Source organism: Sebastes fasciatus, chromosome 23 (genome assembly GCF_043250625.1).
Source record: "Sebastes fasciatus isolate fSebFas1 chromosome 23, fSebFas1.pri, whole genome shotgun sequence".
In the NCBI taxonomy this organism is placed as follows: Eukaryota; Metazoa; Chordata; class Actinopteri; order Perciformes; family Sebastidae; genus Sebastes; species Sebastes fasciatus.
Window position 1 is genome coordinate 18,184,180 of NC_133817.1, and position 19,764 is coordinate 18,203,943.

Genomic DNA, 19,764 nt, shown 5'->3' on the forward strand with positions numbered 1-19,764 from the left:
AACAAACAGATTGAGGCAGCGGTAAACCAGCAACGAAGACGCAAGCGAGGTAAAATTACTGTTTTTTTTTCAATGGACTCTGGTTGCTTTGGCAAGAGAATAGATAACAGCTTCAGTTCCCCGTCAGAAACAGACTGTATAGCTGTCTGACGGCAAGGTAAACTAGCGCAAATATTCTAAATATAGCCTACACTTAAAGGGACTGTTTGTAACTTCTTACACGTATAAATCAATCCGGGTTGGTGTCCCAAGCGCACTAGCATGTGGCTATGCTGTTCAGACTCAGACTCCAACACAAACTACACGGAAGCACCAAAACCACAAAGTTCTATCTAGTGAAGCCCGTCCCTTAAACAGTGTTGGCCGCGGTCGGAGGACGCGGGGAGACCGTAGCTTTGTTCTCCAGGGACGGAGTCTCTGCTGTACTCTGCTCCTCTACCTGCCCGATTGCCTTAACTCACACACCACGCTCGTTACTCGCTAAGCTCGCTCCACCTCTACACGTGCATGCATGCACACTACACACTTCAGAAGAGTTAGTTTAGCTCTGAGAATATCTAGTGAATGTACAGTGGACGTTTGTGCAGAAATAAATGCTGCAGCTCCTCCAGACCAACAGAGGTTTCCCATGTCTTGTGAAGTGACGGGGCTCCACAACGAGTTACTTTATCATCTCAGACCGGGTGCCGGTGTCTTCCTCCGGCCGCGGTCGGGAGGCTGAGGCAGGAAAAGCCAACACTAGGATCAGCATTGATTCATGGAGAGACCTTCATCTGGTCATCTAACATCACTGCCAAGCAGCTGAAATATAGAGTGATATTGTGGTTTCAGCTGATGTGTTTCGCCTCACTGTTTTGACGGATGCTCGTTCACACTCAGTTAGCGCGTGCACACGGGCGAGCGCGAGCAACAGGACGCTGACTTTCGTTGACTTAACGGCCACAGGTGTCGCTGTTACAACCAATTTCTGATTCTTACAAACAGTCCCTTTAAACTGATATTGAAATTTTTAGGTGGGCCTTTCTTTTAGGTGGCTAAAATATGTTTTGCTGCCGGCCCCGTCCACAGCAGTGTATTGCTGTCTGCTTCTCCAAGCTGGGGACGTGCCGAACGTTGTCTTCTATAGGTAATACACTGACTATGGATAAGCACCTCATTCAAACCCACCTCAAAACAGCTGAACTATCCCTTTAAGCACTGTACAATAACATGACAGCATGAGAGGCTACTTGCAGTGATGGAGCTGTTGCTGTTACAGACACCTGACTGGAGTTGAGCCTCAAACAAAGAGGAGCAAACAAGGAAACGTTCAAACAAAATGTGGGTAATAAAAGTTGTTTTCAACTTGTTCCACACAAAATGTAGTATCTTATATCCTGCACAGGCTTTGGCAGGATCTGACACCTTGTGCCACAAACCACAGTTGCATCAAAAAGTGTGTAAAAGGTGAAGAGACACAGGAGAGATGCTACAGGCGGAGTCTTTATTCCTGAACCGTTTCTGAGCTCAGGTTTTCCTTGTTGAGGTTTAATAACTGTAATGAAGACACAATTCATTTAAACAGGAACCATTAGATAAAAATAATTTATATTCTAGCAAAATTAAGGTCGGGGATATTAATGCATTATGCACCTATCCAGGTTCTATTTATATCAGGGAGGGAGATTAACACTAGCCATTAACTACAATGGGAAATTATGAGCGGAAAGTCTGTCAAATACCGACTACTGATGTCAGGAAACAACCTCATTTAAACGTTCTAACAAAACTCAAGTTAAGATTAGTTGGTATAATACTCAAAGACGATGATACATTTCAAACTCAAGTCCCTCTGTTATCCTTCATGCTCTCCTCCTCCTCTTGCTCTCATCTTGGTTGGATTTTCCCTCCACTGTCTAAAGACATGTAGCTCTGTGAATTATCTACATTGGTCTTAGCTGTGAGTGTGAGCTAGAGTGAAATTGACTTTCTTGTGTGTTTCTCTCTTAGCTCTGTGGCCCCTGATGACCTGTTGAGGGTGTTTCTCAGCGTTTCACCTAATGCATGCTGGGATATAATCTAGCCCTCTGTCATAGGAATAAGCAGGCACTGGAAATAAATATGGATCAGAAATTTTAAGACGAAAAGATACTTTGAAAATGAAAAGTGAAATTGCAAGTGCATTTAAGGAGCACCTGTCACCTGCTCATGAGTATGTGTGAGTTTGAGAAATTTGATCATTATCATAATCAAAAATGTTACCAAAGACTTTGGCACTGCAGAGCTTCAAATCATGCTGCCAGAAATCCACAGATGAAAACATAAAAGATTTAACAGTTTCAGTAGTCATATCAGAGGACTACTTTGTTGTTTAGAATATTTTGTGAAATTAAAAAAATAGTACAGCTGCCCGTCATGTGCCAATCACGGAGATACTAGACAAGAGAATATTACAGTGGGTGTTTTACATTGTCAGGAGCAACAGAGGATGACACTGGACAGCCAGTGTCAACTAGTGGGATGTATTTGTTGTACTTGACTGCACCTGACGATACGCCAATTCGATACTATCACGATACTTGGGTGCAGATTCGATATGTATTGCCATTTTTAAGTTTTACGATTCAATATTACGATTTATTGCAATTTCTGGTAACTTATTTTAACAGTAGACCATGGGAAAAAGTTGATACACTCTAGGGACTTTTACTTTGGAAAATAACTAAATGAATACAGTAAAAATCTTAAGCATGCATGTAGTCAGAGATGTCCTGAAGAAATACTGTATATCAGTCATTGTCAGGAATTATTTATTAAATTTTTTTCAGCAAACAAAGAATCAAAGAATAAAGACATTTCCCTCACAAATTGGTGTCATTTTCTTTTTCATTTATAAGGGACATGTAATGTTTTATACTTATGGTGAATATAATCCAATCAATCTTATTTCCATATATGTATTTTGTATATACAGTTCCCTTTGTTAACGCCTTATTTTGAAAACAGGACGTAGTCATACGTGTAAACCAAGTCCGTCGCTAGCTCTCCCGTCAGCACTGTTCTCTTTATACATCCATGGTCAGCTCCATCGGGGCCATTTGAATGTATTTAACATAAATGTCAGTATATGGGTGCTCTACATTTGTAGCGTCGGCCGATTTGACCACGCAGATGCGAGTGACGGCTGGCTTGACTGCACGTTACCGCAATACACTAACGTTTCCTGTCCATGACAGAGTTAGCATGCAGCTTTAGCCACGATGTCTAGCTCTGCTTTTCCTGCAATGTGTCAAATCCAAAGTGTTTCCATACTTTACTGGATGTGTAGTGTTTACCACGTTGGATTTAAAATGTGAGGGTTCAAATCGTATCTACGCGGACCCTCCGTCGTTTTCTACTTTCTTGTTTTGGCTCGCTGAGGTTTGTTTTGGTTGACGAATACGAAATGAATATGACGTCACGTTACTCAGACTACAACAATAAAAGCGGCAACTTCCTTCTACCTCCGGATAGACTCAAATGAAGCAAATATATCGATCCTGGCATTAGAAAAATCTATTCCAAAATCATAGACATCGCGATAAATAGGTGAATAGATTTTTCTCACACCCCTACTCTTAAATCACTTGAACGTGCCATCGAAGGACAAATCTGTTTGTACAAGTGGCTCTTGGAGGAGGCCCAATGACTGTATGGGCAGAATAACAAATATCTGTCATAATCACAAGCAAATTAGTTACTTTACTGCCTTCATTTATACCTAAAGTACCATTTTATATAGTAATAAACTGCTAGGTTTGTCTTGGGAGGCTCATTTGAGTGTGCCGTGGCACCAAGAAGGTTGCAAATCCCAACCCAAGACCAACAGCAGCCTAATTACTTTGTTGAGAAGTGTTTCATAAAAAACCTGACAAGCAGCAGCCTCCTGGTGCTGTCTGAGGTTTAAAAACCCCAGAGTGGACAACCGTCTGAAAACATACTCAACACTTTTCTTAACTCTCTTCCAAAGAGGCTATATGTACTACAAAGGTTTAAAACAAACACATCTAGCCACACAATAATACACTCACACACTAACACAAGGGACTCTCCCGTTTCCTAGGCAACAGACAGACGTGGTTATGAAGTAGTGACTCCTGTTCTGACTCAGGTAATGAGATCGAAGGTGTCCTGGGCTCAAACTGAGGATTTGACGATGGTTTGCATCCGCAGTCCAACCCCTCAATCTATACACCACTTTGCACACAACTATAACCTTGAACAAAACACCCACTACCTATTAACTCCATGACTCACTCCATCAGTAGCCATTTAACTAAATCTATCATTTCCAAATGTAAAACTTGGATGGTCTAGACACATTAAGAAGTATATTTTCACAAACAAACCTTCCTTTGCTTAATGTTTCACAAATACACCTGATGATATCTCTCCAATGGTACATATTTTCTTTTTTTTTTTTTAAGTTTTTTTTTTTGGGGGCATTTTTCCATTTTTATTGAGGACAGTGGATAGAGTCTTGAAAGGGGGGAGAGAGAGAGTGGATGCGGAAAGGGCCACAGGCCGGATTCGAACCCGGGCCGCCGCGGTCAGGACCAAGCCTTGATACATGGACGCCCGCTCTACCAACTGAGCTAACCCAGGCGCCCGTGGTACATATTTTCTAAGAAAATATGTTTAAGTTCCATCTCCAGTGATAATCCACAGTGAATTTTGTTTATACCAGCCAGAAATCAATTTGTCAAAGACGCTTTTGGGAACGTCTCTTATTTTAGGAGGCAAATCCCCGTTTGCCCTGTCAGATTCAACAAATGAGGTAAATCCATGTCAGAAGAGCACAACTTTCTCTTTTGTGAAGCCTAGGCCTCTTTGCCGCCTAACCCATAAAGAAACATTTGCCTGTCATGATTCATCATGTAAATGTGCATGTATGTATATATGTATGTATATGTTTAAATGGATGTGTGGTTCTAGAGCCAATAGATGTGTGCCTGCAATCACCACTGCCTTCTCATAGTTATTTCTGATGGCTGTGTGGAGGCGGTCTGACAGTACTTCCTCCTAATGGAGGGACACCACACTCACTGACATGATGCTGACTACTGGCAGTGATACCACCTGACCACAAGGTGGGAGGGAAACAATGCTGTGGCCTACTGACAGAGTTCCCCTGCGCTTATAAATATGCTTTTTCTCTAGGGGTGTCAGAAAGTATTGAATATTGCGATATTCTGTATTCTGGATGCAGATCCCACTGTTCTGATTGCATAAACTTTTTTTACTCTGATTTATGCATATGGCGTTGTGTTGTTTATACTTTGACAGATTTCCTAAAATTAATTTTAAAAAATCACAATATACAATCGCCTTGCTTACAGTATCACTATATATTGGATCTGAAAACCTGTATCATGATACGTAGCGTATCACCAGATTCTTGCCAGCCCTACTTTTCTCTGGGCATTTTATTACTGAATGGTAGAGTTCATGTGTATGGCTCTGACCTTTTACCGCCTTAACACTTCTGGTTCTACCAATGTTGGTAAACTAGGAAATTAAGATTATACTTTGTCACCTTTTCATCGTCGGCATATCAACTTAAACCCCTAGACTGTATATAACAAGTGGACATAGTCACCGTGACGTCACCTATTGGTTTGTGGACTGCCGTTTTGAAGCATCTAATTCGGCATTTTGTCCGTCGCCATCTTGTTTTTTTGCAACCAGAAGTGACACGAGAGGGTGGCGCTAAGTTATAACTAACTTTCATGAACTGAAAACACTGTGAAAGGGTTAAAGTTGTAAGACAAAAACATGGACAACTACCAAACCGGACAACGCTCTAGTAGCGACCTGCCAGTCACAAGGTAGCCACGCCCTAAAGCATCCCCTGCTTTATGGTCTATTTGACTCTAAATGGGACCATAATTTACTAAATGAACATCATGCTGTATTGAAGAAGACTTGAAACTAACGATTGAGACCACAACTCATGTTTACAATGTTTACTGAGGTAATAAATCAAGTGAGAAGTAGGCTAATTTTCTCATAGACTTCTATACAATCAGACTTCTTTTTGCAACCAGAGGAGTCGCCCCCTGCTGGCTATTAGAAAGAATGCAAGTTTAAGGCACTTCTGCATTGGCTTCACTTTTCAGACCTGGAGGATGCCCACTGGTTATACCTGACGAAAATAACAATATGCATATACAGTATATAAAATAGATGGTATATGTTCTAAAAACATAGTATAAAGTATATTCAATAAAATGACAATACAGCATCTCTGTGCCCAACAAAACAACAACCAGAGGAGCTGTTTCCAAATCTTAATAACTTGCATCAACTAAACCGATCAGCCACCTCGTGTTTTCCAGAGGTATCACTATCCCAGCTCTCTGACAACACTTTCTCCTCACCCATGTGAGTTTGACAGGACTGACCGGCTTCCTCAGATTTACCACAGCGTGAATGACACACGAATGACAAACACTTGACAATGTTAAATATGCTTAATTTAGCCAACTGACTGTAATTGTTTTATGTGACAACATTAATGAACATGTGCTCATGAGCAAGCATGTGATCTCACATACAAACACACACCAGTGCATGATTCTGTCAGTGTGGGAATATCACACTACTGTATTAGGAAAACTCCCAAACAGTAATCACTGCAGTGACAAATCATTCTCTGCACAGATTTATTTGCAAATGGGGATATAGCCTACCTGAAGGGGTGTACAAGTTTCATTGCTCAACAAAGTTTACCAGACTGAAACCTATGCTGTATTAAGGTCTGCAATAAGCCACAACACACTCGGTGGCAGGACAGCGAGTACCCAAACAGTTGGATTTGGCTAAATTTGCTCTTCAAAAACCAGATATGAAAGGAAACTTCTGCACAGCACATTGTGAAGTCTTGATTCAAAGCAGGCACATTAGAGCAACGTCAGGGGATGCAGCAGCAGAGTGTGGAAAAGGAACACCGACACAGATTTATATAGACATGGGAGATGCATAATGGGCATTTTCAGGCCAGGTGTGGATGAGCAGCCTAAGGTCTTTGAAATCAAGCCTCTAAAATAACATGTATAATTTAGGGGCACTATGGTGATGTCAAAAATGCAATATTTCCTGTGAAGATTATCTAAAAAAACAAACTATCAACTGAGAATCCCATGCTGTAATGATAACACACTGTGATAACAGACTACTGAACTGATCCTCTCCAGGTAGTTGGAGCACGCTCCTTCACAATTGGGCAGAGTGTAGGCCTTTGTTGACACGTCACGCTGAGCTGGAAACTCAGTGTTCACCTTCACCACTGACACAGTTTAGACTGGTGTACTTACTAACTGGTGTGTGGGCCCTCAAAATAGATGACAGCAGCTTCCTGACATGCAGATAATAAGACAGACTAACAGCCTTATTGGATAACTACTGTAGTTGACTTTCTTATTGACTGGGTGACAGTGATTTTCTGGTTGCCTGCCTGACTGGGTGGATGTCTCTCTGTTTGCCTCACTGACTGGTTATATGGCCGGCAGGTTAATGGGTTTGTTGACTGACTTAATTTAGCACGTTGGTTTGATAAGCTGAGTCAGTGACTGAAAACAGCACTACATCATCAAACTCACTGAACCATACAGTGACATCACTAAACTGTTGCAGTCAACAGCCACTGTGGTGAAAACCAATGATACCTGGGAAAAGTTTTTTTAACAGGGAAGAGAGCCAGACATTCTTGGCTGCTGTTCTAACAATTAAAGACTCAGGTTGCTGAAACCTAAAGTCTCGTGGGATGATAGGAGGTCAGCTGAGGCAGTCAAAAGACTTGCTGACAATATTGTATATATATATGGAACAACATACTGTATATAAAGTATTTGAAATATGCAGGCCAATTCTGTCAACTTCAGGCCAATCTGTCTTTCCATTTTTATTTTAGTTCCTTATAACCCACTTTGTTATCTACACTCCTGTCCTAGTTACCCATTCATATTCCTCCTCAAGGTTAGACTGGCCATCTCTGCTGTGTCAGAAATACTCGTGTTGTAGCGTTTAGAAGGGGTGATGGTAATGAGCCTAATCTGAACTGATTCATTAACACACAGAACCATCTCTACATCTGAACTTAGACTGAGTCGGGTTCTCTGTCAATATGCAACGCAAAATAAGTTTTCAGTCAAACAATCATATCCTAAAAATAACAGCCACATGCAAGTTCAAAGTAGCACCGATGAAGCTTGAATTGAACCTTAAATTATCATAGATAAAAATAGCCCAGCCTGACTCAGGTCTTCTGAGGTGAATCTCTACCTTTGGGAACATCCCTATTCCTTGCTATGGTTTTTAACTGCACCTGTAACAACACTTGATACACTACCTGACTGCATATGCAGACTTTTTTTTTTATCAAAGCACAGAAAGTGGTCATCTAAATAAAAAAAATAAAGTACATGCAAACATATAGCCTAGCCACATAATTCATCTTTAGGCAAGATCAGAATAGATGTCTAATTAAATTAAACTGCACAAATTAAAATGTTATATATCCTCCTGAGACCCAGCCCATTGACTTGTGTCCTCTGTAGTGGGCATTTTGTCCACATGCATCCCCTTTTACTCTTTTGAGCCTACCCTATCAACCCCTGGTGTATTTTAAAGAGGACATCCTGGGCATCATTGGGACAATTCCAGTGTTATGGTTTCCTGTTTACCATACTCATAAGCGCAAACTTTGCATTCTTGAGGCAAACTGTATTTCTACCTGGGAAATCATCAAACCTCAATGATCACTGATACATGTCAGTGATACATAGCGATATGTATGCATTATGGGTGTTACATTACATGGAATTACCCATTTACTGTAAATAGAATTTATAGTTTGTGTTACCATTAATCCAGAATGATATATTTTTTAGTTTTTAGTCTTTTAGTCTCTACAGCCATAATCTGTTCAATTTTTGTATCTTCTAGATTCGGCTGTCTTTTAACATTAAAATGGTCCTGTGGTCCACTACAGAGGACATGCTGTAAAATTAAAAATAAAAATAAAATTGAAAAAGTCTAAATTGTAAGATTTTCTTTAAACGCTAAATATTAAGGAAATCACAAAAAAAATCTGCACTTCCTAGTTTGAGAATTTCAGGATTTTTTCCGCCTCGTGAAGAAGAAGTTGGATATTGCAATAATTCAATAATGCTGTAGTTTAACATATTCAAACAAACAAGCTTTAATACTTTTCTACAGGCTACTTTACATCATATCATTAGAAGAAGTGCTATGGTACCAGAAGGCTATGTTACCAATCAACCGATATAATTGTTTTTTTATTTTTTCCCACTCACAATGTTGTTTGGTTACGATTGCCCAGAAATCATTATAGATATTTCAATCAATATCCTCCTCACAAACACTAACCATACACTTCAACGCAACACACACAAACACACTTATCTTTTTTGATATATTTACTGTATGTTATTGTTGTTATTATATATATATCTTGTCCTAATTGTTTGTTATCACTATTAAGTAATATTATTTCTTTATATTAATCTCATCTCTAGGTGGAGGCTTTAGATAAACCCAGTGGGGTTTTTTGCCTCTTCCTGCACTGTATATTATTCATTTATTTTTTTGTTATGTTGTATAGTCTTAAAGGTCCCATATTGTAAAAATTTCGATTTTCATGTCTTTTATATTATAAAGCAGGTTTAAGTGCTATATAAATACTGTGAAAGTATCAAAACGCTCAATATACGGAGAAACACACACAGCCTGTATTCAGAAATTGTGCGTTTGAAACAAGCCGTTAGGATTTCTGTCCATTTGTGATGTCACAAATGTACAATATTTAGACTATTACACGGTTTTAAACATAAACATTCTAAATGTGTCCCAGTTTATTCCCTGTTGCAGTGTATGTAAATAACATCAGCTGACAGGAAGTAAACATGGACCCAAACTGTTGCATAGCAATGCAATTCCGTTGCAATTCCATTGAAATGCACCAAAACGGAGCGTTTCAGACAGTGGGTAAACACAGGTACATTCAGACAGACAGTATGAGGAAAATAAAGTTTTTTTTTAAACATTACAGCATGTAAACATGTTCTAGTAGAAACACAAAATACAAGTATGAACCTGAAAATTAGCATGATATGGGACCTTTAAATTGTGTAAAACAAATAAACAAACAAAACAAAACAAACAAACAATTGATAAAACATAAATAACATCTTTCCCCCCACAACATAACCCTATAAACTATCTCCATACTGATTGACTCTGCACTTCCTAGTTTGAGCAGGACTTTTCCTGCCTCGTGAAGAAGAAGTTGGATATTTGCACTTTTTTAACAGTATATGTTATTGCAATAATTCCATAATGCTGTAATTTAACATATTTAAACAAACAAGCTTTTTATATTGTAATACTTGCTCCAGGCTATACTTTACATCATATCATTAGAAGAAATGCTATGGCACCAGAAGGCTATATGTTACCAATCAACCTATATAACTGATAAAACATAAATAACATCTTTCCCCCCCACAACAACATAACCCTATAAACTATCTCCATACTGATTGACTCTGCACTTCCTAGTTTGAGCAGGACTTTTTCCGCCTCCTGAAGAAGAAGTTGGATATTTGTACTTTTTTAACAGTATATGTTATTGCAATAATTCCATAATGCTGTAGTTTAAAATATTTAAACAAACAAGCTTTTTATATTTTAATACTTGCTCCAGGCTATACTTTACATCATATCATTAGAAGAAGTGCTATGGTACCAGAAGGCTATATGTTACCAATCAACCAATATAATTGATCAAATATAAATAACATATTTCCCCCCACAACAACATAACCCTATAAATCACCACCATGGTGACTGAATCTGCACTTCCTAGTTTGAGCAGGACTTTTTCCTGCCTCGTGAAGAAGAAGTTGTGTGAGCTCTTGGTGGATGAAACCAATGCGCAGTGCCCAAAACGCACAACAACAACAACATAAAAACGTCCCTTGGATATATAAACGCCCCATGCTCATCATCATCTCCATATACCAGAAACGCGTGGCGCGCTGTCGATGCAACAGAAACGAAGCGAGTGTGTGTCCAAAACATGATCCAACCTTCTCCTCTGCGCTGTTAATAAAGGTTTTACGGTTCACATCATCACGAATCCAGCGGAAAAGACGTGTATCCCCACACAAGCGACTCCACAATAGCTACATGCACCCGAGCACCATGAGGAGAAAGAACCGGACGGTGTATAGTCCTCTCTCCTGGCTGGCCTGTAGAGAGAGCACTGTAGCAGGTTTAACCACCACAGAGTGTGTGTACGCATCCACTTACGCACATCCAAGGCAGGAGGCGAAGGAGACAGAACCATCATCCGGATAAACGGCGCGATCTTCCGCGTTGAAAGTCGGTGCTTACTTACTGGAGAGAGTTACACTTACACGGCGATTGTTGTCCGTGTCTATTGGTTCCCTTTTCAGCCGGAGCATCGTCAGCAAACAGAGAGAGAAACACTAGTCTCCATTAGCAACTCCATCGCCCCCCATGGGCGTACGAGAGGCCGCGGGCTGTGACGCAAATGGCACACTGGGTGATTTTCAACTGACATATCTTTCTGAATTCAACCGTCAATTCAGCCGCGTTGACTGGTCCAAATTCACGCAGATATTACACACAAAATAGCCATCCGATGGGGTAAATAAAAGGCGTATGGATGAGCAGTTCTGCCTCTATAGGAGATGCTGGTTGCATAACTCAGGAAACTTAATAAAAATGGGCAAAACGTCTCCAACGGCTGTTTTTTTTGGTCGTTTGTTTTACGAATTCGATCGTGATTTGCCCTGTTGCCATGACACTCGGCACACTTTTTGGTCGCCAAGCAGAGCGTTTATAAACCCCGAGGAACATGAGTGGTGGCCTCGCTGTGGTGGTGGATGATGTGATGTTGGTGGTGGTGGTGGCCAAGGCTCTAGGACGCATGACGGAGGAAAAGACAGGACTAGCCGGAGTGGGACTTATATAGGACCACGCATTCACAAGGCCAATAAAGGAGCCCCGCATGAATACTATTGTGCTCTTTTATATCCAAAGAGTCCCCCCCAACCCCAAACTATTTACAAAAGGTTGGCCAACACACACACACACACAAAAATATCGCGGCGAAATGGTGGCGGCGGTTTTCTACAGCAGCTGCTCTCTCTCTCTCTCTCTCTGCGCAAAAGCAGCAGCAGCACAAGCATTGCGCATTGGATGGACTCTCCAGTTTTGTGCAAACTAATGTGATTCATCCATAAGACTTTTATGTTTTTTTATATCTTGTTCCTCCTCGTTGCTGGAGAGCAGCGAACCAGAGCGCAAGAGAGGAACAACCGCTGTTCATCATGGCACGATTTGCATCTTCTCCCATTATTATCCTCCGAAAATCTCCCTTTTACACGGTTATATCGTCAGTATATAAACACCACACTGTTTAGAGGCAACAATAGAACATGCTTGACTTGATTAAAAGGGAAAAACAAGTATAAAATGCACCTTTCAAGCCGTAAAAAGAGAGGCCCCCCTCGTAACGATTTGCAGCATGGCAGCAGGAGGAGTGCGGCGTAAAAACCGAGCTAACCCGGATAAAATACACACAAAGACGAGGTGCAGTGCGACCACAAATACACCCATAACCACCATAATAACAACACCAAACCACCCTGTGTTATTTGGATAAGCTAGATCCAGAGAGGATGGCGTTATTGTGAATATAAAACGCTGCGTTTTGCGGCTCCAGTGCCACCTTTTTTCCAAGAAGCAGCAGCAGCTTGGCGCACAGGACCGGTGACCGTTTCCATCTTTGCGCGTCCTCTTACCGAGGCGAAATTGTGAATTATCTCACGTTTTGACGATCTAGTATTGAATAAAACACATTGTAGTAGGTGAATTCGTGTTTAAAGGAGGTAAACGTTGCGTGTAAAGGCTGCTACAAGTCCCTGAAAGTATTCATCTCCCCAACCGCGGAGAGGCAGAAACAAGAGGGCGATGACGCCATTTTCTGCAAAAACAACCATGCTCGGAGAGCCAAAGCGAAGGAGGTTTTTAACCCGCTCCGCAGCGCTCCAGTCCGGCTGAAACGCATCTAAAACAAGTCCTTACCTTGTGTTTGTTGGATGGGTGGTGGGATATGTGTTGAGAAGAGGTAAAACTGCACGAACTAGTCCGGAGATTTGTTTATTTCGCCTCCCAGCTCCTCCGGTTCACTCTGAACAAGTTGGTCTTTCGAGCCGCTCGTCTTTGTGCACCCAGAGGAGCCTCTCAGCACTAAACCAAAGGGCTCTGCTGCGCAAAGGTGCACCCTCCACGTCCTATTTCAGATGGAAATGTGGGCACTTTCGGACGAAAGAAAAAATGGAAGGATTTGACCGCTTGCTAATAAGAAAAATTAGATTATTTCCCAGTTTTGAGCCAAAAGGCCATGGTTGTGTGCGCTGATTTATCCACCAAAACGCGCAGAGACACAGAGCTCTCCACGAGAGTCCACGACGCAAAACGCAAATAAAACAGGGCTGGATACACCCTCACCAAACGTAATAGGTTACAACTGATACAATACTTTATATCACTAATTAAATAAACACTACTTAGCATACTCATTCAGCCAGAGGACTCAACTAAAAGTCATATTTGTGGCCAAAAGTAAATGGCATTAACTCATTAAAAAGACACACATTTCGTATATTATATAGCCCAGGGGATCACAATTCTCTCCAAAAAGAGGATTCACAACTAGAGACACATTTGACCACGGACATCTGAGTTCATTCCCCTTGTTTAGGCTATCATGGACCAGAAATAGTATATTTAGGTTCACTTGTTCAAACATCAATTCCTGCACTGTGCAAATGAACATGTGGAAATAAGTGTTAATGAACTATCCCTCATTTGGAAAAAGATACACATTTGGTATATTATAGAGCCCAGGGGATCACAATTTTCTCCAAAAAAGAGGATTCACAAGTAGAGACACATTTGACCACGGACATATAACCATATCTGAGTTTTTTCCCCTTGTTTAGGCTGATCATTGACCAGAAATCGTATATTTAGGTTAACTTGTTCCAACATCAATCCCTGCACTGTGCAAATGAACATGAGTTAAATAAGTGTTAATGAACTTTCCCTCATTTGGATGTGGACCCACTGAGTTTCTCTGAGGACCCTTAAACAAAACTATGGCTGCTAAAAATTCATCACAATGTTGATTCCAGTGGTTTTTAGTCTCATTTCCAAATCCCATAATGCAGAGCATATGAGGCCAATACAAGCAGCACTGAGTCAATCAATAGTTGACAAAACTCATTTTGACCACTTGTAAACACCACTAATTATTATTGACTATTTGTTTTAAGCCCTATATGTTAATGAGGTTCACATTTGACCACGGACATATAACCACATCTGAGTTTATTCCCCTTGTTTAGGTTGATCATGGACCAGAAAAAGTATACTTAGGTTAACTTGTTCAACATCCAATTCCTGCACTGTGCAAATGAACATGTGGAAATAAGTGTTAATTAGCTATCCCTCATTTGGATGTGGACCCACTGAGCTTCTCTTAGGACCCCTTAAACAAAACTACGGCAGCTAAAAATTCATCCCAATGTTGATATTCCAGTGGTTTTTAGTCTCATTTCCAAAATCCCATAATCCCAATATCTTCTCAATTACATGCAGGCTGCATTTATCACAAAACTTAGTGACATGTTTGGACACTTTTTTTTGTGCATGACAAATAATTTGTTTATGCTGGTAATTTAAATAGCCTGTTTATAATACCAGCATGGGACTGGTGGTGATGATGCTGGAGATTATATGTACAACTTGATTCCAGTGGGATAGTAAAAGACAAACAAAGATTGGCCTGTATTTTAACAGTCTTGATGGCCAAAGGGACCCAAAAAAAAACACTATGACTGTCTGCAATAATAATATCCATATCTTATGGTACTTTTTAAATAGTATCTTAAGAGGTATTACCTTTTTGTTATACTTAGTATGCAATGCTATTTGTTTTGGTAACTCAATGGTATGGACTTATCAATAGTGATTGAGGACAGCAGGGTGTCCTCAGCAGTTTGAAGGATCAAACCAACCAATGAGTGAGAACTAATTTCAGTGAAAAAACTGCATCAGCTAAGTAGATTCAAACTGCTAAATGTAAACACAGTAAACATCCCCATTAAACTGCAATTGGAACCCTACTGTTAAAGATTTAATTAGAGTATATGAGTATAGTTAAGAAAAGTGTCCAACTTGTGCTAAACTGCTATCCCACTTTACCCAGAACAGGAATGACATTTTGGGATGAACAGATTAGACTGAAACAACTTTTGTTTTCCCCTTATTAGGCTTTCTAACAGGAGCAAATATTATGATTGTAAATGTTATGACAAACCCCACACTCAGTGGGATCTGATTTGTGTTCAACTTTCTTAATAATGCAGGGAATATAAGGCAAAATGCAAGTAGCACTGAGTCAATCAATAGTTCACAAAACTCATTTTGACTAATTGTAAACACCACTGATTATTATTGACTATTTGTTTTAAGACACATTTGACCACGGACATATAACCACATCTGAGTTTATCCCCCTTGTTTAGGCTGATCATGGACCAGAAATAGAGTATATTTAGGTTTAACTTGTTCAACATCCAATTCCTGCACTGTGCAAATGGAAATAAGTGTTAATGAACTATCCCTCATTTGGATGTGGACCCACTGAGTTTCTCTTAGGACCCTTAAACAAAACTATGGCAGCTAAAAATTCATCACAATGTTGATATTCCAGTGGTTTTAGTCTCATAATGCAGAGCATATGAGGCCAATACATCAACAGTCAATCAATAGTTGACAAAACTCATTTTGACCACTTGTAAACTCCACTTATTATGATTGACTATTTGTTTTAAGCCCTATATGTTAATAACTAATAATAACTCCCATGCAAACAAACCTAGAAGCATTCAAAAACATAAATAAGTGTTTTCTATTGTTTGGCTAAGAGGCTAATAACAATGCTGCTAATGGCAGAGCTAGTTAGCTAAATCAATGTAGCATTAGCAGAAGTAGTGCTAGTTAGCTTAGTAGTTTATGTCAAATAACTTATTTCCCCCTCACAATAACTTCCCCCTTGCTTATAAACAACCAAAGGAAACCAAACCATGAAGGTGTTCAACGCTTTAGTGATATTTTAGTGTAATAAAAAGACAGGTGTGAGGATTATAAAATCAACTCACCAAAGCTAACGTTTAGCTTAAGTGCAAGAGACACAAATAAGACACCTTTTTTTTTACACTAAGAGGTGTCAATGTTTTACAGCTATGTTTTTTAAAGATATAAGTATAATTTTAAATTTAATAACAACGGTATTTGTGGACATAAAACTGTTTACAAGTAACTTCATGGTAAAACAGCAAAGGCCTCACCTTGTTGCCAGGTTACCTGTTGCTACGTCACGTCTGCTCCATCACTTCTTCTTCTCAGCTGGAAGATAAAGGGAAGTTGAATTATTTAACTATTTAACTAAATATTAATTCACTATAAAGTAAACAAGCTCAAGAGAAACCCGAGATATCAAGCTAAAGTTAGCCAGCTAACTTAACACACCTGTGTTTTCTGTTTATTAATGATGAAGTATGAGATTGTTTCAGATAATTAGAGGCAGCTGGCTCAAACATGTTACATGTAAGGTGATGGTGATGGTGCAGCTGAGTTTAGAGGAGGATGCTGAAGTTATAGGCTGGTGGGGTGGAGGTGATGGAGAGGAGGATGAGGATGAAGGGGGTAAAAGGGGATTTGCAGTGACTTTGATAATAGTTTTGTGATAAAGGGAAAACATTTCCCCCACTGTAAAATATCTCATGGACTACTGTTCAAATAATTAGGCGACTGAAAGTGAAATAAGTTGCTATTCTTTCTTTTTATCATTATTATTATTATTATTATTATTTCTTTTCTTAATTGTATTTCAATTTTGAATGTTGAAGTTGTTTTCTCTAGTGTACTTAATGAGTTTGTCTATAAGCTCATCTACTTAAAAATTGGTTTATAAACTATTGTAATTCCGAACTGTAAATTGCATATATGAAAACAACCTTGAAAAAAGGGAAAAAATAAAGTATAAAAAAAGGGGGAAAAAGTGAAATAAGTTGTTACACAAGTACTTAATATTTACTGAGTATAGTATATATTTTCAAACTTGACAACATAAACATTTTTAATGGGCCCCTTTGTATTTCCTGTTGCAATGCCTTTTAATGCAGTAGTTGACAGGAAGTACATTGGGACCAAACTGTTGCCCTAGCAACAGAATGGCAATGAAAGGGTCTATTGAATGGTGATACAACAGTAGGGCTATAATGTAGTAGTTTCATAGGAGTAGGTTAATTGTACACAGTGGTACTTAGTAGGAGTAGTAGTAGTAGGACTTTAGCAAAAGCAATATAGTCTAGCTTTCTTTTTATAACATATGGGTCACACTCTGTTGCATACTTTGAAGTAACATTTTTTTTCCCGTGTAATAGTCTTCATTTTCTTTCTCCTGAGGCCTTGGGCTACAAATGTGAAGATAGTAAACTGTTGCACATAGTTGTTGTAGAAAATGAATGAATTGTTGAAACATTCAACTTCTGTTTTCTTTTTTCTTTTGACTTCTTGGTCTTATAACTTTTTCAATTTATTTATGGCGTTTTCAGGTTTATACAGTGCAATACTTAATAGAATATCATACATTGGCCAAATACATACATATACACATGCATACATAAACACATATATATACCTATATAAACACACATACAGTATATACATATAGGCCTATACATACAAACACATATACACCATCCTCCCAATTGTTCAGTTAGTTCGACACGTCTGTAAAACTGAGTTCTACATACATACATCTACATCACATAAAATAAAATAATTAGAAATAAATAGTAATAATAATATTAATAAAATAAAATATAAAAAAATACTACAATTTTTATCTTAATGATTTGAGTACTTATGCCTACCACTTCCTATACTTTGGAAGTGGTGAAACTTACTTACGTATTTTAGTACAATGTGAAAGCATAATATTAGACCTACAGTGAAATATAAGCATAATGTGGTGTGGTAGTTACCAGTATTTTAACAGTCTTGATAGCCTAAGGACCCAAACAAAAACACTGTCCGCAATAAATAATATCCATATCTTATGGTACTTTTATCTTAAGAGGTATTACCTTTTTGTTATATTTAGTATGCAATGCTATTTGTTTTGGTAACTCAATGGTATGGACTTATCAATAGTGATTGAGGACAGCAGGGTGTCCTCAGCAGTTTGCAGAATCAAACCAACCAATGAGTAAGAACTAATTCTAATGAAAAAACTGCATCAGCTAAGTAGATTCAAACTGCTAAATGTAAACACAGTAAACATCCCCATTAAACTGCAATTGGAACCCTACGGTTAAAGATTTAATTAGAGTATATGAGTATAGTTAAGAAAAGTGTCCCACTTATGCTAAACTGTAATCCCACTTTACACCAGAACAGGAATGACATTTGGTGAACAAATTGATGTGTTACACCTGTTGTAAAAGATCCTTCAACATTTTGAGCTATTCATAAAACTATTTCATTCAGCCACCAGGTTAGGCAGCATTTGATATCACATATGTGTGTAAAATAATCCAAAAATGCTCTACCTATCCCGAATACATCCTCTCAAATCCAATAAAGAAAAACACTCAACTCACTGAATGCAAAGTGGGTGGAAAATGGGGGAATTTTGAGAGTTATAATCCCTGCCAGCTCTTTCCTTTAGCCTCATGAGAGCCCACAACAAAAGGTGCCCACCACTATCGCCTATACACAATTAACTAAAGCACCAGCATTATTCCATTATCATAAGAATGCTGTTTGCAACGGGGGGAGAAACTCCTCGGCATTCATGGACGTCACCGAATGGAGCCGGGAGCTTTTATCTTCTCAATTACATGCAGGCTGCATTTATCACAAAACCTAGTGACATGTTTGGACACTTTTTTTGTGCATGACAAATAATTTGTTTATGCTGGTAATTTAAATAGCCTGTTTATAATACCAGCATGGGACTGGTGGTGATGATGCTGGAGATTATAGGTACAACTTGATTCCAGTGGGATAGTAAAAGATGAACAGATTAGACTGAAAAAACTTTTGTTTTCCCCTATTAGGCTTTCTAATAGGAGCAAATATTATGATTGTAAATGTTATGATAAAACCCCCACACTCAGTGGGATCTGATTTGTGTTCAACTTTCTTACAATTTGTGGATTTCCATTAAATATTTCCTTGGATGTGTGAGTGTCTGTCATCCGTGGCAGTCGCGCGGTAGCTGCCGTGATTATGAATTCAGCGGACGACCTACGCAGTAATTGTTCATCCCAGCAGGAGCATCTGCATAAATGAAGACTAAATAAGGGTCGTCCCTTACTTTGAGGTTAACATCATTTGTTCCGTCCTGAGTGCTTTTGATCTGATCTGCGGCTGATGAGATTTAGGGTCGTGCTAGAGGTAACTGACCACAAGGTGTCAATGTTGTTGGGAATGTGTGTTTTTCTCTCATTTCAGTCCATTAATGTAAAAAAACAAAAAAAAGCAGCAGAGGAAAGCAGCGGGTAGAAAATGCCTGCTGGATGTCATGCTCAAATAAATCTAATTGGATGTAGCGAT

The 19,764-nt window shown here is 39.2% G+C and overlaps 1 protein-coding gene across 7 annotated transcripts in view; it reads right to left on the reverse strand.

Annotated features, from left to right (window-relative positions):
* znf800b (zinc finger protein 800b) overlaps positions 1–16,545 on the reverse strand; it is a 42,935-nt gene extending 26,390 nt beyond the window's left edge. For 2 of the 7 annotated variants that reach the window (XR_012592754.1, XM_074626229.1), the window contains exon 1: positions 11,353–11,852. The gene's annotated coding sequence lies outside the window, so the exon portion shown is untranslated. Of the gene's footprint in view, positions 1–11,352; positions 11,855–13,155; positions 13,393–16,487 lie in introns of those variants that run through there. The other 5 variants (XM_074626225.1, XM_074626223.1, XM_074626228.1 and 2 more) reach the window with 5 other exon arrangements.
* Between the last annotated feature and the right edge of the window lie 3,219 nt (positions 16,546–19,764).